At 42.6% G+C, this 21,936-nt stretch overlaps 1 long non-coding RNA gene across 1 annotated transcript in view; it reads left to right on the plus strand.

Annotated features, from left to right (window-relative positions):
* Nucleotides 1-2,324: 2,324 nt before the first annotated feature.
* LOC139083241 (uncharacterized) overlaps nt 2,325-21,936 on the plus strand; it is a 38,447-nt gene continuing 18,835 nt past the window's right edge. The window contains exon 1 of the long non-coding RNA XR_011539798.1: nt 2,325-2,640. This is a non-coding gene — a long non-coding RNA (uncharacterized lncRNA). The remainder of the gene's footprint in view (nt 2,641-21,936) is intronic.

The following is a 21,936-nucleotide window of genomic DNA, read 5'->3' on the forward strand; positions in this document are numbered from 1 at the left end:
GTAGTCCATAGTCATTATTTGATTTAATCCTCAAACAACTGAAAATTCCCACTTGACAGATAAGGAAACTGAGGTGTATCAAGATTTCATTTTACCAAATGTCACACAACTAATGTGGTTGGCAGAATAGTGTCCCCCAAAGATGCCCAAGTCCTCATCCCTGGAACCTATGAATATGTGGCAAAAGAGATTTAGCCAATATGGTTAAATTAGGGATCTTGAGATGGAGAGATTATTCTGGATGATGTAAGTGGGCTTAATGAGTCACAAAGGTCCTTATCAATAAAAGAGGCTGGCAGGAGGACCAGAGTAAGAGAAAGATGTGAGATGGAGGCGGAGATCAGAGGGATGATTGCTGGAAGGGACAATAGGCCAGGAAGACGGGGGGCCTCTAGAAGCTGGAAAAGGCATGGAAGCAGATTCTTCTCTAGAACCTCCAGAAGAAGAGGCTAGGGAAGTTTCCCGGGATCCTATAACTAGTGCCACTGCCACCGAGATGACCCCAAAGACGCTGCTCTTTTTATTTTCAGCAAGATGCCCTCCCAGACCATTTCAACGATTTATGGAGAACCAAGAATGGTTTAGCTAAAGCTGCTGCTTAAAACAAAGTTCTGAACTCTTCAGGTGACACTGGTTTGGATAGAAAGATTTTTCTACCCACACCTGTCGAGGCTGATCTAGTCCTTAGAAATGTGTTTGCTTGTCAACGAGCGTGGGTGTGCAACAGTCAAGCCTGCTTGCTGAAGTGACAAGTGGGTGAGATCGGCATTCTGTGTCTTCCTGGCTGATTTTAATTGTTCTTTTGGTTGGAGGAAATACAACTTTTGTTTAAAAGTTGATAATGATAGGCTTCTATCGCCCCTTTTGGTTCCGTGAACGACGTATCTACCTTTTTTTTAATTCCATTACATACACAACTGTGGTTGCTCTCTTATTTTTCAAATGTGATTATCCAGCTAGGCTAAATTACGGAAAAGAAATTATAAAAATCTTTCCTGCCGACAATCTGAATCTAGCTGGCACATTCTTGGTGGTTTGAATGTTGGGTATATTTTCTCTATTCTTTCTTCTCCCCTGCCCCGGCCCCCCTTTTAAACTCCAACACACTTTTTAGTGGGACAGACATTTCTTAAGGTGGTCCCTTGAGCAGAGCACTATTACCAAGCGGAATATGTGTCCCTACTTTGTAGGGATACGTATATTTTACCTTACATATTAATTTTGAGTTATTGTTATATAGAAAATAAAAATACACATGGTGGCTTTTATACGTTATGAGCTATGTGCAGAATGAAGTCATATTTAGAATCATAACTGGGATTTGAAATGTGATATTAACTAGCCTACGTAATACATAATCGATCTATTTTTAGCGAGAATAAAAATTATTGCAACATTTCTTAAGAAAGTTGGCTTAACCTAAAAGGGGTCTAGGCAGAAGCAAGGTAGTTAAAGAATAAGAGACTCTAGATGGTTCTTAGTTATTCATTTTGCTGGGTCCCAGACCCCATGCTGTGCTATTCTTACTCGTGTACCACTGGCGGGAGTGTGAGCTGGTCTAGTGTTCCCGGACCGTAAACTGACAATGGTTGGTAACCTTAGCTGTGTGATTATCTTACACCTCAGAAGTTTGACCTCTAGTTAGACGCCCCAGAAACTCTTGCAAAAGTTCACAAGAGGTGAATACAAGGATGCTTCCTGCTTGCTGTTGGTGATCACAAGAGTTAGAAGTCATCTGGGTCTTCACCGTTGGAGGAATGCTTTTGTAAAATCTGTTCTATGCTTATGATGAAATACAACCGTCAGAAGCAATGAGCTATATTCCCGTATAGCAACGTGGAGGCCTTCAAAATAATTTTGGGTGGGAAAAAAAGCAACAAATTAGAATGTATGTGGTCTAAAGGAAGACACAAGAGCAAGGTATAGGCTTCATCGTTCACTCCCTCTTCACAAAGAGGCAGCTCTTGGAGCCATCTGGCCTGGTGTGGAATCACAGCTCTTCTGGCTCTGTGACTCTGATCAAATGGTCCAAGCTCTCTGTGCTCCAGCATCCTGAACCGTAGAACGAACCTGATACTAGTACTGACTTCATGGGGCTTAGTGAGGCTTGAATGAGTTAATACAGGTAAAGTGCTCAGAACAGTGCCCGGCCCATAGTAAGCACCCACTGTTAAGAGTTATTGTTATTCATCTATCAATAAATGTTTATTAAGTACTAAATATAAAATGCTCTGGGTGATACATAGTGCTTATAACATCCAAGCAGGAAGGGAGGAGCCACAAAACCTGAACAGTGGATATGAAGCTAGTAACTAGGGTCAGATAATATAAGATTCTACAGACTTTAGGAGTGTTACTATCTAGCAAGATGTTAAAGCAAATTTGTTAGTAACTTTCCTCTGACTGTGTGGATAAGTTTAACACTGAGCAGAATGCACAAATTTGAATTCAATCTTACCAGCTGGTTGGAATGTACGGCAAAATATTTTTTTGGATTTCAGAGAAAGTAGTAGCTGCCCATTTCTGCATCCTGGCTGCATCCGTGAGCCTGGTTCTCTGAAGTCAGAGCTTGTTTGTGATCGTGACTTTGCTCCCAGGTGCCTGGTACCCAAGGAAAGCATGCAAACAGAGGCAGCAAAGGTGAGTGAATGTTTGGGAGGACCAAGAAAAACTGGGAAAAGGGTTTTAATCTTTGACTCTGCCTCATACTCCAACAGAGATTTTATGGACCTTAATGAGTTACGGTCTAAGGAGGTTGAAATCATTTCTACTCGGGTGCATAGAGCCGTAGAGAGATTTCATCCTGCATTTTCTCTAGCATGTTCTGGTAGCATGTTCTCTTTTTTAGGCTTGGCAAGAAAGATTCAGCTGAGCCTGCTCCACCTACATGACGGACTATGGCATCCTGCACAAATTATAGCAATAAATGGACCTCTATTCACTTGCAGGGGGTCCTTTTACCTCCTCCCTAATTTTTGGGGGTGGCTGGCTCTAAAAAGTCACTGGGGGTTAGTTTGACTCCATTCCAACCAAGTCACAGCTATCAAATATTTACTGACCTTATTTATTATTTTTCTTTACCCCAAATTAGTGGTTCTCAAACTTGGTGGCACATTAGAATTATCTGGTGAGCTTAAAAAAAGTACTGATGCCTGGGTCCACTAGCAGAGATTCTGATGTAAATGGTTTGGGGTGGGGACTCGCATCAGGATTTTTTAAAGGTCTTCTGCTGATGCTAATATGCACGAAGTGTGAGAACCACTGCCTTAAACTGTTACCCATGTGGGCTTCTCCAAGGAGGCGACTGCGTCTCATTTATATACTATTTTAACAGGGAATACACCCTTGGATGTGGGTCATTGAGTGTGAGCACGCAGCGTAGATAGCCATCCTCCAAGATCCCCACTTCAACCCTCTGAGAGCCGCTGTCCACTTTGGCAATCTTTACTAAGTTCAGTATTCCCATTACTGGGGAGGGAGGAGACAGGACGGATCGCTGAATCGCAGGGTTCCTTTTGAGGTACAAATAACAGCAATGGAACCTGAATCCTAAGGAATTCCAGCTGGTCCTTAACTGCATGATCTGTTCTTTCCACTAAAGCTGCTCAGACAAGGTCTTATGGAGGTTTTCCCTGAGAGGGAATAATATTCCTTTGCTCTTGTTAACAGATAAAAATTACAGTAGGTGTAAAATTACACATACATACGCATCCTGAAGCAGAGATGAGGAACAAAGTTCTGAAATGCGTGGGGGCCCAGTACATTTCTATTTACTCCTTATAATAGATTTTTTCAGGAGGAAGTTAAAAAGAAAAGGAAGGCATTACAGGATCTGCTGGAATTCTGGAGGTGCTTAAAACCTCCTGGGTGGTTCTCATAGGTTCTGATGAAGTGTTGCTGGCAGTTCAGTTCCTATAGATTTCATTTAGCAAGCTGCCTTTCTTTGATTGTTTCTGTTTTCCTGATTTGGTATATTCAAATACCAGTCCGTGTGCCAAAGGTCATGTATCCTTTGGTGGCACCAGCAAGGCTGTCCTTTGAGGAACCGAGTTATTGATGTCCTCTGTGGGGGGTGCCCTGCCTCTGATGCTGCAAAGTCAATTACTGGAACTAACACCAGAATCGCTATTTTGTCATTCCGTGGTCCCTGCGTACTGCTGCTTCTACCAAAAATTGTCTGGGGGTCTCCTCAGATGCTGGTAGCCCTGTGTGGTGTTTAATACCCACCCTGTTCTGAAGGTCCACTCCAGGAGATCCAGAGATGCAGGATGGACAGACTTTCTGCCTCAGCATGTGCTGTTTAAACACTTTTCCGTATTGTCCAAACTCCTGCCATACAGATGCTTATCAGGATGTGTAACCAAGGAACTGTTACAGACTGTGGATTTTAGCATCCCTAAATAGATCTACATTGGCAAGACAAGTTTTTTTGATATAGGGACATTTGAAAAAAATCAGAGTATGTGCTCTGATCTAAGATCATACAGTATAGTATTTGAGAAGTGGAACTTACTCTCCGAAACCAGAGAGGTTCCATATAATCTGAAATGCATCTTCTTCCCACCTGTATGAACCTATTTCCTCCTAAATATTATTCCTATACTTTTTTTTTTTCCTGAGGAAGATTCACCCTGAGCTAATATCTGATGCCAATCTTCTTTTTGTATGTGAGCTACTGCCACAGCATGGCCACTGGCAGACGAGTGGTGTAGGTCCCCACCTGGGAACCAAACCCAGGCCCCCAAAGCAGAGCATGCCAAACTTAACCACTAGGCCACGAGGACGGGCCCTATTATTTCTCCACTTTTTGTATGTGTGAGGAAGATTGGCCCTGAGCTAACATCTGTTGCCAATCTTCCTCTTTTTGCTTGAGGAACATTGTCCTTGAGCTAACATCTGTGCCAATCTTCCTCTATTTTGTGTGGGATGCCACCACAGTGTGGCTTAACGAGTGGTGCTAGGTCCGTGCCTGGGATCCAAACCTGCGAACCCTGATCCGCCAAAGCAGAGCGTGTGAACTTAACCACTACATCACTGGGCCGGTGCCCCCATTATTTCTATACTTTTGTTAGCTTTCAAAAGGTAACTGATAATCCCCCTTGATCCCTGTATAGACTATTGAGAGACTGAATAGAGCATATTATCTAAGGGCTTAATCCACTTTTCATAAAATAAACTATTAAAATAGACCAACAAGTGTTATTTCAAACACAAATCAGCTTTGTATTTAAGATAAAATACCATTTGGAGCAAGGCTTCATAAAATTATAGAGCTGGGAAGTCATTGAGGTGTTACCATGTCTGGTTCGGCTCAATCCCTTTACAAACCTGCCCCAGCGATGGTCTCCCCAGGCCTGTGCGTGTAAGGAGCAGTCTTGTGGCAGCTCCACCTCCCAGGAGTGAGTTCCACAGCTACGTGTGTCCCCCACTCATACATCTCTGCCTTTCCTTCTCCAAGTCAATACGTTTTACTTGTTTTCTGGCTCATTTTCCTAGAGCTTTAGCTTTATGGATTGACTCTCTACCTTTCGATAACTTCCAGTCTGGGGCCTCCTTTTCTGGTTTCTGAGCTAATTACTTATCCCTGGAGTTAATTATTTTCTTCACGATGTGCAAGAAAACTGCAGCCCCTGACTGCTGTCTGCCTGGACCTGCCTGCCTCTCACAGCCAGACTGGGGGTTCTATTGGACATAATTTCACAGAGCATCAGTATCAGACAGTGCCACTCTCTGATCATGAGTGGAGCCAGACAAAAACGAAACCACTCCATAAACATGTGTGCACAAAACCAAGAGCTCCGTCCAAACCAAAATGGCCAAACGTTCCCCTTTCTGGGCTACCACGAGTGACTGTGCTTGACCAATTCTAGCTTTGGCCTCACGCCATTTCTCCTGTCTACTAGAAAGAAATTGTTAAGATATTCAGTGATAGAATTGTTCCGGCTTTCTATTTCTTTCTTTCTTTATTTTATTGAGGTCACGTTGGTTTATAATGTTATGTATATTTCAGGTGTACATCATTATATTTTGACTTCTGTATAGACTGCCTCACGTTCATCACCGATAGTCTAGTTTCCATCCATCACCACACACATATCCCTCTTTGCCCCTTTTGCCCTGCCCCCACTGCCTTCCCCTCTGGTAACTACCAATCTATTCTCTGTAGCTATGTGTTTCTTTGTTTATTTATCTTCCACAGATGAGAGAAGTCATTTGGTATTTGTGTTTCTCTGTCTGACTTTTTTTGCTTAGCATAATACCCTCAAGGTCCAACCATGTTGTTGCAAATGGCACAACTTCATCTTTTTCATGGCTGAGTAGTATTCCATTTCTGATAGCACCCAATTCAAAACAAAACCACACTTCCTTAAGCCTTCCTTAAAATTACTGATGAGCTCAAATCTTATCCAAGCTCACCTGAAAGCCCCCTCGCTGAGATTCCTGTCCCGTGGTTCTCCATAATGGGGTGTCTCTCTCATTGCAGTGAGCCAATAAACCCAAGCCTGTTGAGAATAGGTGTATTTCCAGTGGTTTTTGGCCAGAAGGCATAGGCCACGGAGATTGCACATCTGTGAAATATTCACTCAATGACAACACACTTCTTAACGTGGTCTATAAGCTCCCAAATATCGAGTAGCAGCATTCTAGGCAGTCCCAGCATGGTGGTTCTGTCCTCTGTGCAGACCTGAGCAATCTAACTGATTTCTTCCATTTTCAGATTAAAACACAACCACAGAAACAACACAACAACAGCAAGCAAAGTTGTGATTTTTCCCCTCTCAGGCCGTCGGGTAGTTAGTGGCAGAGCCACGATCAGCACCCAATCTTCTCATGCCTGGTGTAGTGCCTTTGCTGCCCTACCATGCTGACTATTTAAAGAAGTACAACTTCGAGGTCTAATGTACTATTGAGCACTAAAGCACTAAATTCAATTTACTATCCATCTCTACATAATTGAGTTTGGTTTCCATTCTCTCCTCAGAAAACACTTTAACCTTCAAATGCTGGGCTCTGTCCAATGCCTGGCTGCCCACAAGTCACTTTTAGCTTTGACTTTAGAAGCTCCTATGGGTACTTTCGGTGGGGGCATTAATTTCTTAGGTATGACAGTCTTATTTAGTTGCTAACTCTTGTCAAAGCTGCTGTTTTCTTTTCTGCTCAGATTTGGCAGTTCGCTCTGCGGAGCAGTTAACCGAAGAGAGTTTGTTGTTTTTTAATTCTCTCACTTTCCATAGTTAAAAGACAGCAACCTTCATAAAGGAAAAACTGAAACAAAATTTAAAAATTCTCTCCCCTGGATTCCCTGTGTCATTCGTCTCCATGCTGAAGAAACGCTTGCTGGTAAGACAGCTTTCTCCCAGACACTATTCCTTCCTCCAGCCTTTTTACTTCCTTTTATTTTTTGATCTCTGAATTGTCTGCATTGAAAGAGAATTCTTTAAATACATTATAATTTTGCCATCTGGATTTCTATCAGAGCCACATTGCCTCTTGGAAGGACTTTCTTAAAAAATACACAGTTGAAAAGACAGAATAGTTTGTTTGTTTATTATGATCACAAGAAAAAATCAAGGAGCTTTTAAATCAGAAACATCTGAACCCCACTATCAGAAGAGAATTATTTTTATTATTTTCATAATGCAAGCAAACATTTTCAGTATATTTGTGACAGAGGATAGGTACTCATTGATACCCTATTTTTTAAATTAACGTTCTATGATCAAAGCAGTCCCATGTTTTCAGATGATGTGCATTATACATAATGTCAAGGAAGTAGAATATTATATTATGTTAATGTCTCAAACTTATTTTGGACATTCAGTTGTTTCCAGTTTTTGAGTTTTTGTTTGGTTTGGCAGTATAGACAAGTCTTGCAGTAAATATCTTTGAGCACAAAGCTGTTTGCTTTTTCTGAATTCCCTTTTTCGGTGAATTCTCAGAACTTGGACGATAGTGTTACTATTCAGAGGCTGGGAACCTCTCTTTGGCTCGGGTTATCTAGCACCATATCGCTTCCCAGAAGGTTGTAGGCCACCAGATGTGAGAGTACCAGCATCACTGAAACTTCATCAGAATTACATATTATCATAAAAATGTTTGCCCCTTGACTTTGTAAAATATCATCTCTATTTTCCTTTATTTTGCATTTTTTCCATTATAAGGGAAAATTATCTTTTATCATATGTTTGCTATTTTTTGCAATGGTAATTTCAGGTTGTCATGCTCACCTAAGGTAAATAGCTTATTTATTTTTTGCTCAGTCTCTAGAGCTCTGCACTATAGTAAAGCAGACTTATTCCCAGGCTGGAGAAAAGACAGACTTCTCTGGAATTTGGGAACAATTTGAGGAGTGAGAAGCAGAGATGGTGTAGTCTTTGTCCAGCAAAGGAATGAGGGATCTCTAACACATTTCTTTGTACCGAGAATTGTCATTTTAAGACCTATTCTGCCTCAGCCTTAGTGGGCATTTTAATTTTTGATCCTGTAATAATTCTCTCTCTTTCTGGCTTTCTCTGGCCGTAATCTTTATATTGGGCACTTGCCTTCTCTTCATAAGTTGGGGATGTGTGTATGCAGTATAGCAGATTTTCTTTTTATTTGAAAGGAGGCCAAATGAAAAATTTTCTTTCTCCAAAGCAAGCAGGAGTAAGCTTTTGTTGGAAGAGAAGTTCCCCTCACTGTGAGAAGCCTGCCTTCTATTTTCTATATATTTAGCAATATTTCCTTTTAGTTGAGAAGAGCATAATGGTTCTTTTCTTAAAAAAATTAACCATTTCTGAAATCATAATATTCTTTGGATATTATTTGTTTTCTAAATGAAAAACAAGATTATGTGAACAGTCAAGTAGATTATTTATGAGTAATACTGCCTCAGAAAATCTAGATGCTCTGTCACTCTTTTTTTTTTTTTTTTTTTGAGGAAGATTAGCCCTGAGCTAACTACTGCCAATCCTCCTCTTTTTTGCTGAGGAAGACTGGCCCTGAGCTAACATCTGTGCCCATCCTCCTCCACTTTATACGTGGGACGCCTGCCACAGCATGGCTTTTGCCAAGCAGTGCCATGTCCGCACCTGGGATCCGAACCTGCGAACCTCCAGCCTCGGAGAAGCAGAACGTGCGAACTTAACCACTGCACCACCGGGCCAGCCCTGCTCTGTCACTCTTGCTGTGGCTATCTACATGTAGTCTTTGACCTAGATATGTAAAAAAATGCAACTTTCTTTTCCGCGGTCAGCCTCACCCTCAGTTTTGTTCATGGTGGAATGGGGATCTTCATCTCCTCAGTTAAAGATGACTCAATCTATGGCATTTCTAATTATTTATTTTGAATAGTTATTTGAAAGTCCAAACTCACACTCAGAAGTCATTTTTTTACTTTTAAGAAAGCCCCTCTCAGTCCAGCCCTGGTGGCCTAGTGGTTAAGTTCAGAGTGCTCCGCTTCAGCAGCCCAGGTTCGGTTCCCAGGCGTGGACCTATACCACTCTGTTATCAGCCACGATGTGCTAGCGGCCCATGTACTAAAAAAAAAAAAATTGAGGAAGGCTGGCACAGATGTTAGCTCAGGGCAAATCTACCTCAGGAAAAGAAAAAAAAAGAAGAAAGTTCCTTTCTTCCTCCTTCTACCCACATGGCACATAGTGTAAGAAGAACTTTGTGTGGGCTTTGGGGGGCGGGGGTTTCTGCTAGGTCCTTGCTAGATTCCTCTGAGAGCTCCTTTGTTCCCTCTGGTCACTGGCACCCTGTTCTAGTATCTGCTGAGTGTGGCCGGACTCGCCTGGTGTTGGGGTACCACGTTGGCCCCATTGCTGGAGACCACAGACCATGCCATGTCTTATGTATGAGCTCAGTAATCCTGTGTTGGCCCACCAGTCCCCATGGCACCCCTCCTCAACAGGGCTTGCTGAGATTTCTGGGCTCCCAGATGCCACACTCAGCCACAGAGAACTGCCTGGATGCCTACCTCATCCGTTTGGTTTCACACCCATATCTTATCTTCTCAAAGAAGCTAATGCTTTCCATAGTGTGTGCCCTGAAAAACAAGGAGCAGGCCCCCTCCCCTGTGGGGATCACCCAGTCCAGTCTGGGAGCGTCCCCCACCTCCTCCCGACCCCAAGGTTTACCCTCAGGTGGGAGGCACAGCAGACACCCCATCTGAGTCTGGGCTCGTGCTCCCCCCGTCTCGCTCTCTTCTCAGGATCTTCTCCCCAGCAGGGGAGAACTTTTGATTTTCCCTTCTTATCTGACAGGAACTGCCCTGTATCATGGCCAGGCTTTCCTGGGGGTTTATGCACTCCTCTTTCTATGGCCATAGTAGAGATAATTGTAAGGGAGAGGGACTCAGATTACTGGAAAGAGATATCTCAGAAATCATATCCAAAATATCCTCCCTACTTTAGACTTTGAAATAAGAGGGGAACATGGAAGAGCCGGGTGAAGATTAGAATGGTGGAGACAAATGAAGAGATGAATTGCATGGTACATATTTTGAAGAAAACTGCCTATAATATTAAAATAGATGCCTGAAGGCTGCTTTTTTTTTTTTTTTTTTTTTTTGAGGATTAGCCCTGAGCTAACATCTGCTGCCAATCCTCCTCTTTTTGCTGAGGAAGACTGGCCATAAGCTAGCATCTGTGCCCATGTTCCTCTAGTTTATATGTGGGACACCTGCCACAACATGGCTTGACAAGCAGTACATAGGTCCGTGCCTGAGATCCGAACCCACGAACCCCGGGCCGCCAAATCAGAATGTGCAAACTTAAGCTCTGAGCCACTGGGCTAGCCCTGAAGACTGCATTTATAGTTGTCTATAGACTTATTTTAAGTAGTTGGCAGGGGCCGCCCCGTAGGTGTAGTGGTTAAGTTTTCACGCTCCACTTGGGTGGCCCATGGTTCGCAGGTTCAGAACCCTGGCGCAGACCTGCACACTGCTGGTCAAGCCATGCTGTGGCAGCGTCCCACATAAAATAGAGTAAGATGTTAGCTCAGTGACAATCTTCCTCAAGCAAAAACATGAAATAAAGTTAGTAAATAGTTGGCATTCACACACATACACATACACACACACACATACACATGCACAAACGCATACACACATGGCATCTGCCATTCTATAGAGGTAAGAGGGTATAGCCACACTGTTTTTATAACCAGGGAGATGAACAGGGTTCTGAGTTTTAAGAAAATGGAATTTTGCAGCCAATTACATGCTTTCTCTATGTCTGAAGTCCAGTTCATTACCTGATTTCCCCATTCTCTCCTTGCTTGCTAGTAATTTGAAAAGCAATTGCATGACATATTTGGAGAGGCTACAGCATCCCACTCCCACTACTACTGTCACATCCATGATGCTTCCTCTGCAGCAGGTGGCTCTAAAGCCTGTAACGTATTAACTCATTAATCCTCCCAACCGCCTTATGGGATAGCGCTATGATCCGAATGTTTGCGTCACCCAAGATTCATCTATCGAAATCCTAATCTCCAAAGGTGATGTCATTAGGAGTGATTAAGTCAAGAGGGTGGATCCCTGATGGATGGGATTAGTGCCCTTGTAAAAGAGACCCAACAGAGCTCCCTCACTCCTTCCACCTTATGGGGACACAGTGAGAAGCCCCGGGTGTGAACCAGGAAGAGGGCCTTCACCAGAATGCAACCAGGCTGGATCCTGGATCTCAGACTTGCCTGCCTCCAGAAGTGTAAGAAATAAATTTCTGTTGTTTATTAGCTACCTAGACTGTGGTATCTTGTTACAGCAGCCTGAACGGGCTAAGACTGGTAGTCGCTAATTGGTGACCAGAGATGATTCTGATGGGCAGTTTTTTGTTCTTCAGAAACTCTGTGAGTCCGCCACAGGCTGAGAGCCTGGAGCAGTCTCCAGGAAGGAAAGCGCTGGACCCTCATGTTGGCTCCATCAGGGTATCAGCTCTGAGCTCCCTTTTGCCTGCCCCAGAACACATATGAGTGATACAAGGCATGGCTGACACCACCTCAAGTTGGGTCCCATCTCTGCCCACACAGAGATTCTCTGCTATAATGAGGATTCCTTTTGATGAATAATACAAAGAATCTCGTTTAACTGACAGATATTTAGGATCGCTACTTTTGCTTATGGGAAATCCTTAGGAGTTTGAAAAAGCATCGCACGTGGTTTGGGAGGGGTAGTGGGAACAGCTCGTCCATTGAGATGTAGGCTAATCCCTTAGTCCTCCAACACTGTGGTACCAAATTAGACGCACTCTGCAGCAACCTGTTGGCCTTTGGGTGCCAGTGTCTCAGGATGACTGAAACGTTTCCTCTTGGTTCTCACTCAGGTGGACTTCTTCCCCAGCTTAAAATGTAAACTATCCCAAAGCCTGGGCTGGTGGATGAAACAGTGATCCCCAAGGTCCATCACAGTGCTCAGCACTTGGGCAGCCCTCAAGTTATTTGTTGAACAAACGAATGGAAAAAATCTTTCTTCTTAAAGCTAGAACTCATTGCACTTAGCTTTTATGCTGATTTGTTTTGCAGACTTTTCCACCATGCTTTCTAAGAATTTGTTTATGTGTCTGTATTTCCCGAATAACTGAGCTGTTTGAGAAGAGGGACCCATGCCTTATTAATTTCTGTCCTTATTCATTTAAGCGTAGCACTTGTTCAGAGCAGAGGCACCCAACATAAGGCCGTTGAAATTACATAAAACGAAGGCATTACTGATCTGATACTTTGGCTGGCTTTCAGAAAACTCATCCAATGCAGAAAGATAAAAAATGAATAAAGGGAGCAAGGGTTATACTCCCCAAGAGTGATAAACTGAGAAGTGAAATATAAGTCTCCATTACGTTTCAAAACAAATTGGCAAGAAATATGGGCCACGAGCACGCTTGTCAAGGTCTGTGTCATTCCTTGGTGAAATTTTCAGAGGCTGCCTAGGCTAGAGTGGTCCCTTCCATCCCAAATTCCTGTGTCTCATATTATCTTCTTTTCCTTGGTGTTGGTTTCCTGTCCTATGCTATTAACTGTACCTTCCAGTGTTCACGGTTTGTCTTTCCAGCTTGATCAGGAGCTCTCTGAGGGAGATTATTTCTTGGATTTTCTTATGTCTTCCCTTCACACAAAACTGGAAACCAGTTCAGCCTCTTACTTAGCATCCGTCTCCCGCCCTGGGGTGAGGCTGTGGGGGCCGTACAGGAGCCTCAGGAAAACCCCTCACCCTCCAGCACCCGCTTCCCCACCATCGTGTTTGAGGCCCCTGCCTCCTCTCTTGTTACTCTCTCTGGCTTCTTCCCACCTTTCAGTTTCTTCGGGTTGAAGCGTTGGTCCATAGCCTGCTCACTTCCAGTCTCCAGCTTTGCCCTGGATAAAATCCTTTGGATTCTCGTCTCCTAAAACTCTGGTCACGGGCCAGTCCTGCTTCTTCCCCATTTCCCCATCTAGTCCAACTCTGATGGCTTTTTCCTGTCCCACTGGCCCCGGCTTGCCTTGGAGGAGAGTTTGCATAAAGTACCGACGAAATATTTGTTAACTGATGCGACAGCCTCTCCATGGCCCTTTTTCCCATTAAAAGAGCTATTATTATTATTATTCTTAATCAAAGGAATGTCATCATTATTGTTAAAAAAGATAAAAATGTTTATTAGGTTATTTGATTCAATCTGAACGTTAGGAGAACATGGTTTACTAACGTTCATAGATGGACGCGATACGTTGTGGACTCTTTATTAAGCATGACTTGGAAAAAGAAATGCACAAAGTCAGCTGGATACCCTGACTGTTATCTTGGGCAAGTCGTTTGCCTCTCTGAGCTTGCTTCCTTCCTGCAAAATGAGAATAGAAACAAAGGTTGTAGGTATGGCATAGATGTTTGTTTCTTTTTCACAAGATTTTTTTTTTTTTTTTTAAAGGTTGGCACTTGAGCTAACATCGGTTGCCAATCTTCTTCTTTTTTGTTTTCTTCTTCTTCTCCCCGAAGCCCCTAGGTACATAGTCGTATATTCTAGCTGTAGGTCTTTCTAGTTGTGCTATGTGGGACACTGCCTGAGCATGGCCTGATGAGTGGTGCCATGTCTGTGCCTGGAATCTGAACTGGCGAAATCCTGGGCCACCAAAGGGGAGCACGTGAACTTAACCACTTAGCCACGGGGCTGACCCCTGGCATAGAAGTTTGGAGAGGCTCAATTGACTTAACATTTGTGAAAAAATTGGGAAGCATTAAAGTATTATACACCTATAAAGCATTATTACTATAATACGTGATTTAAACTGCAGCCAGGTGCTCTGAAGGGAGAACTTTCCACTTGCCCGGGAGAGATATCAAAATTGCATGTAGTGTTTAATCACAGCTACCCAAAACAGTTAAAAAAACCACGACCCTGAGTGACCCCCTTATGCCAGTCCTTACTGAACCTACCGGAAAACTCTTTCTTTATGGACAAACAGTAGGCTGTGCTTGAACAATCGTGTACACTGCACAGATCTGTCGGCCCACTCCACACTGCCCAGAGAGCTAGCTTACATAACCACTACCGAAATCTTTGCTAGAACTTCAAACGTCCTGACTTTTAACTCTCTGCTGATTTGGTGCATTTCTTCACTGGTGTGTGTTCTCTTGCCTGCAATTAAATAGATTCACGTTTTTTAAAAGATTATATTTATTATTATCATTATTTAATCCCAGTGCACTTTGTTTAACTCTTTTTTTTTGGTGAGGAAGATTTGCTCTGACCTAATATCTGTGCCACTCTCCCTCTGTTTTGTATGTGGGTTGCCACCACCACGTGGCTTGATGAGCGGTATATGTCCACACCCAGGGTCCGAACCCACAAACCCGGGCTGCCATAGAGGAGCATGCTAGAGTTAACCCTTAAACCATGGGGCTGGCTTCTTTCATTCTTTGACAGGAATATTTACCCTCTTCTAGCCTCACCTCTTGATGCCTTAATCATGGGTTTCATCCTGCTTTTACATCCTCATCATCCGATTAAGTGCTCTGAACACTTGTAGACCAATCTCAGGTCCCACCTCCTTCATGATTCTCTGCTGATTCATGTCAGGGATTTGCCCCTCTGTTGAAATCCTTTCACAGGAATTGTTGGTTAAGTGCATTTGCCATCTTCTGGTGGCTCGCCCTGTGTTCCTCGTCAGTGCCCTCTGGTAGATTACTCATTGGGTGGAGTGACGGAGGAATGATAAGTCAAGGGGCTCTGCCTTCCTAGGTGAGAGGCTGGAAGGTCCTTATCGGCTTCTTCCACCAGGTCCTTCTTATTATTCCCCTGATCCAGACAAGGAGACAGTGTTATTCTCAGCTCAGCCAATAGGGCTCTCTCTACCAGGACTTTGAATCTTGAACAGAATCATGGAGAGACAGAGAGAAATGGCTGGTAATTGTTCATTCATTCCAGCAGTGGTGGCTGGGCTAGGCTTTCAGGAAGCTTGTTTTTTTTTTTTTTAACTAAGGTAGTTCCGGGCTTCCTGCTTATGCACCCTCCTTTCCTGTCCTCTGGCTTTCCAAATGCTTACATTGTATTGCTTCAGTCACCGTTGGATGTAACAAAAGAACCCTAAATGATACAGTATTTCTTCCACTCAAGTATGACTGCCATTTAATGCTATGCATTGAGATTTAAGTGTTTCCTGCATATTTGTCTTATCTTATATCCTTAACTAGATTCTTCCATGAGGACAGGGACCGTATCTTATTTTCCTTTGCATGCCTCTCACTGTCAAGTCCTAGATGGCGTTCCAGCTCCATGAACTTTTGCTGATTATGGATTATAGAGAGCTAGAGATTCTTAATGCCAGACTTGCCTGTCTAGACCTTTTGAGTAATGTGCTCTCAAGAATCGTGGAGAGGAAACTGGATCCTCTGTCGTATCTTTATGTGCCTCTGGACAAGTCATTAGATGTTTTCCTTCAATTTGCTCTTGCTCCATCCAACAGAAAACGAGATGAATAAATGGCCTCCATCAACCACACAGGGGTAGTTTGATGCAAAATTTAATGTGATAACTTTGGTCATTCTTTGAGCTTCTTAGAGGAATGTGCCATAAAAATACTATAGGGGTATAACCAGGAACATTTCTTTTTTACCTTATGGGGATTTATTTTTGAAAAAATACGTTCCTCATCCCTCTCATAAACCTTCGTTAAAGTATCTACTTATTGATCTTCTCCAAGGATATATTTCAATGAGAAGAGTGAAGCTGTGGTTTGGCACACCCCTTTCTTCTCCCTTTTCCCTTCACATACCACATATGCCTTCATCACACAGACGCATAACCTCCTAAGGTCTATTTATCCACCCAATGTATCTTTACTGTGTACTTGTGAGAGGCACTGCACCAGAGTCTGAGGACGCAATGAATAAAAATGGTGTCCCTGGTCAATAGAGGAGATGGATAGACTTGTATTCATTCGTTCATTCATTCAACAAATATTTAGGGTCAACTATGTGCCAGGCACTCTTCTAGATCCTGGAATACAGTGGTGAATAAATAATATAAGGAAGTATTTTAATTCTCTGAGACAAGTGTGTGCAGGGTTCAGTGAGAACAATTTCCCAGTGGGGGCAGTCCTGAGACTAAATCTGAAAGGGCATCCGTGACAGAAAATAATAGAAGTGGAGGAGAACACAGATGAACTTGTATGGGTCGTGGGGACTGGAGTGCCAGATAATTCTAGAAGAGCACAGAGATGTGAAAAGGAACAGATTAAGGACCAGGAGTCTGCAGGCAGGATGGACTGATTATTTTATGAATAAAAATCATGTCTCTGATAACTGAAAAGCATTTATCTGGTTGAAGCTTCTTATTTAAAGATTTGACCCCCTGTTGAGCGGGAGACAACATTACCTGCTCAGTTTTCAAGAGGCGTGGATGTTTATTATCCAGTCTTTTTGTGAGAACGGCCATTGCAGGATTGAAAACTCTTCGCATTAAAAGCAGCAGCTGCACAGCGTGATCTTCCTGAATTTCTCTCATAGGCTGGGGGCTTTTTATTATTTCAAGATGCACGCCAAGTATTATCAGAAGGCATGGGAGCTTCAGAGTTACCAAAATTCCAGATGATTCACCAGCAGGCTGTTACAGACTGTGACATCTTGATTTAGCACTCCCCTGGCTGAGAAACAAACACAGCAATTTAAGAAACTGTGCCCATGACTCTGTTCGGGTCACTTTCGAGCCATTTGTATGTAATTTAGGATTTATTGGATTTTTTTGAACATTCATATGCAATTCCAGGCTTACAGTTGCTCTGTAAATGATTAAATATTTAGATTGTTTTTTCCAAATGTATTTATTATTTACTGTACAGTCTATGAAATATTTACACTGATTTTTAAGAAAAGATATACATTATTTACACGGCCTTGAAGTTTCTCTTGATGCAGGTAAAATGGCAACACAGAAGGCTGGAAGACTCCCAGAGATGCCTCTCAGGTTTGTCAGTAACCACACGGAGGCTCTGTCCCTCAGGAAAACACCTGGCCATAGAGTTATGTAATGAAAACCTATGCTGGGGACCACCCGGATTTCCTTGGAGCCCCTACTTCCTCTTCGTTCTTGAGTCTCAAATGGTAGGAGGGAAAGTTGGAATAGTTCCTACCAATGTCTCCCCCTTCACTCCCCACTTTCCAGGTGCCTCTTTTTTATAGGATGGGCAGCACTTTGATTTTCCCTCTGGGACCCAGAATATCCCCAGCCGCAGAAGGAATAATTCTTTTCTAGAAAAACAGAGCAGAGTTGAGGTTCCTAGACCCAATTATCATCAAACTCAACTTGGTGATATTGTTAATAATGTGTATTCTCAGCCTCCACCATATCCCAGGAGATTCTGAGTAAGTCAGTCTGAGACCTGCCTGCTAATCTGTATTCTTAAAAATGTGCCTGTTGATCCTGATTATGAGCAAAGTGTGGGACCCTTTGGAGGAGGACCTTATTTATGTGTTTTTTCATTTGAAATATGCTTGGGTAATCCTCAGTCATCCACTGTCCACCCTTTCTTCCCTTGTTTGTAGACGTCTGAAACTGCCCCACTAAGTCTCAGTGTATGACTTCTCATCCCCATTCAGGATTGGTTTTTGATAAATTTGGACATTTCCAGGCCTACCGCTAGCACATAATCCAGCAAAACAAAGTGGAATGTTCTCTGGGTTTTATGAATTGCTCTGCTTCTCCACAGTTGTCATGCAATTTTCTCCAGGAGAACCACAATCTCTCTGGGCCAAACTTACTTTGTAGGTATCTGAATGGTGTCAGGAATATCACTATAGGAACAAGGAAATGGTCTTGTTCTTGAGCAGATGTCCTCATGACTAATTGATTTCACAAAATGATGTCTTAAAAGCGTTATCCTTAAAACCATTCCTAAACCCACTTCCGTGATAATAAGGTCTTAGGTCTATGCTTCCCTGAGTCACATGACCCATGCCAGCCTCATTTACAGCTGCCATTACAGTTCTGCCATACCTGGTTTTAGGGTTTTGCCATCAGATACTCTTAGACTCTGTCTTGAAAGAAACCTGAATATTGGCTTTAGGATCCTATTCAAGTGTGATTTTTTGATAACTATTTAGTTTAACACATTTCCACTCTAATGGCTAGAAATTAGTGTTGGGGAGCATTCTCTTTTTTGATCTTGGCCCTTAATATTGAAACTATTAGGTGGGCCCAAGTCAAGTAGATGATACTTACTATGTGTCCAGGCCTGGGATCGGTGCTATGGGGTACAAAGAAGGGTAAGACTTTGCTCCTTCTCTTTAAAGAATTTCCATTCTAATCAAGAAGGTAAAAACCATCTTATGTGTGTTAGTCAGGAAAGCTGGGTAAGAACCTCTCTTTCCAGCATCAGAAACTTAAAACAAAAGATTTATGTCTCACTAAACTATAGACACACCATGGATGTCAGGGGGTTCTGCTCATTGTAGTCACTCAGATCTAGGCTGATAGGGCCTTGTCTTAACAAATGCTTCCAGGACCAATAATTGGGGCCGGGGAAAGAGCTCTAGAGGGTCTCTCACCAGCAATAAATGCTGTGGGCTGAAAGTGTTATGTCACCCACGTCTACCCACAGCTCTTTGGCCAGAACTACTCATGTGGGCTCCCCCTACTCCAAACAACAAAGAGGATGGGGAGGTACAGTCTCTCTCTGTGCCTAAAAGGGAACTGAGTTTGGCATGTACAAGAGTATGAAGAGTGCTAAAAAATATACAGTCATGTGTAACATAATGTCATGTGAAACATAATGACATGCCACTCAACAACGGACCGCGTATATGACAGTCCCACAAGATTAGTACTATACAGCTTAGGTGTGTAGCAGGCTATACCATCTAGGTTTGTGTAAGCACACTCTGATGTTCACACAGCCACAAAATCGTCTGACAATGCGTTTCTCAGAACGTATCCCCATCATTAAGTGACACATGACTGTAGATACTAAGTGCTATATATATTTATAAATGCACACTATGGTACATGTCTATATGCAGTATATGTGTTATATAATATATATAATCTCAAGTGCTATATATGTTATATATAATCATGTACCATGTATGAAGAGTGTTAAATATACATATAATCAAGTGAAGAGTGAAACTCATACAAGAGAGGACAGTGAAGGGAAAAACTATCTGAGAAAAATGTAGGGTGAACCGAAACTTTATAGGTAGGTAGGACAGGCAGACTAACAGCAGCAACAATAGCCATTTGTCACGAAGCATAGGCCACAAATTGGGCTAAAAATGTAAATCATCGTCTAATTTAATTATTACAACAACACTCTGAGATGGATACTATTTTTATCTCCATTTTATAGATGAGGAAATTGAGCTTTAGGGAAAGTTAAGCAAATTTCCCAGGCTCTCAGAGCTAATGAACAGTGGAGCCAAGCTTGGAACCAAGAGAGCAGTAGGTAATTAGAGAGGATGGAGAAAGTGTGAGTTACAGCGAGAAGATGGAAATGAGGGTGGCATATTTGTGGTACGAGGAGGAGACCGCCCTGACTGGAGCACCAGGGTGGTCTGCAATTAGCAGAGTGCTGAAGTTGACTTTATTTCCAATTCTACTTACAACGCGAGCAAATCTCTGAGACCTTTAGAGAAGCGGGCCTGTTTGTGGTCATAAAAGAAATAAAATCAGATTGCTGCCCTTGGAAAATAACTTTTGACTTCCGGAGATTTGACCTTTCCTTTTTAACATGCTCTAAGGCATTGCTGACCTATGGGATTATGCACAATTTACTCCTGTCACCAATTTATAAACCTCTCCTTCCCTTGTAAACCTCGATGGGAATGAGAAGGACTAAAACCGACGTATGTAGAAATTTGGATTCATGCTTCCTTTTTTTCAAGAACATCATGAAGCTTATTTGTGAATGGAAACAGATTTGAGTGATGGACGCATATGGTAATTTGGAATAGTGAAAACAGCCGTGTCCATCAATCTTTGAACTATTTACAGAGGATGATGTCTGCTGATGTGGTTGCAAATTGGAGTCCCTGCTGACTCGGCATGTGTGTGGGTTACCCAGCCCTGAATTACTGGGCACCTGAATTACTGGCTGTTTCTTCTCACACAGAGAGGAGGAAAACTGAGGGAAGGATCAGCATAATTCACATAAAAGAGTAACACAATACAACAAAACCCTCAAAAGGAGACGAAAAACATTCCCCACCGAGAACAAACACCAAATAATTCTGAACTTTAACTCTTGAAAAATATGGATGTCAGAAGTCCAGAGTTGACTTGACTTTAATTATTTAGTCAATAATGACACATAACATTCATTTAATTCTTTGTAAACGTTAAGACCTTGGTTAAGCAACTTTCTAGGCATTTTCTTATTTAATTGTCACACAACTCTATGAGGTAAGTGATATTATGCCCATTAGACAGGTAAGGAATTTGGGACTTTGATTGAAAAGTAACTTGCTCAAGGTAACAGAGCAAAGAAATAATTAGGTTAATTTTATATGTTTCAGTTTTTCCTTTTGAAGATAAGCCTTTAAAAATAATTTGCTTATTCAACCCATATTTAATAAACTCCTAGGATGTGTCAGAGCCTATGCAGAATTTCAGGACAGGTGGATAAATAAGACAGCCCCATACTTCAAGGACCCGACAGTACTTCAAGGAAACACATGAATAAACAGGTGATAATGACAAATTAACCCAACTAGAATGAGAGACCCATGGGCAAGATGTTATGAGGGTGCCCCAAGAGGAGGAAGAGAACAAGTCTTCTGGGAGGACAGTATCACAGGATGACATGTCAGCCAGGGGAAGGCAGGCAAGGGGATTCTCGGCAGATGGCAGAACCTAAGAACGGGTCCACGAGTGACAAGAAACAGAATGAGCCCAGGTCACAGATGTCCTTGTGTGCCATGCGGAGGCCCATGGCACTTATCCTGCGGGTGAGGGAGCCTTTGAGGGATTTCAAACAGGAGGAACATGAGGATGACCTTGGTGTTCAAGGTCACAGGCCACAGAGTCTGAGTGGATGAGGGACAATATTTGCAATTTCCTGGTTGCTGTCTTCAACAATCTGTCCTTTCTCATATTTTAGGATGTTTGAATAATATCCGTATTGACACTCCCTCCCTTTCTTACTCAAAAACAGGGTGTGTGCCATCTTCCTTTTGTGCTTTCTTGCCATAGCCCATGGGAACATGCCTGTGGGGAAACACTGCATTTGCTTATAATGTAACATGCTGATCTGGGAGCAAGAGTCGAGCAGTTACGGGACAGGACGAGGAAGGAGGAAGCTTGTTTGCGGTTACGCCATCCTAACTAGCAATCCCCACCTTTTTATGACAGCAAGGTACCCATTGTCTATTGGCACAATGAGATTCAACAAAGGATCAACAACAGAATTGATGAGAAGGGGCCATTTCTAAAACTGAAATACCTTCTACGAAGTCATACATGTATGTTACAATAAAAAATAAGTGTAGTAATG

Source organism: Equus przewalskii, chromosome 5, assembly GCF_037783145.1.
Source record: "Equus przewalskii isolate Varuska chromosome 5, EquPr2, whole genome shotgun sequence".
Lineage (NCBI taxonomy): Eukaryota > Metazoa > Chordata > Mammalia > Perissodactyla > Equidae > Equus > Equus przewalskii.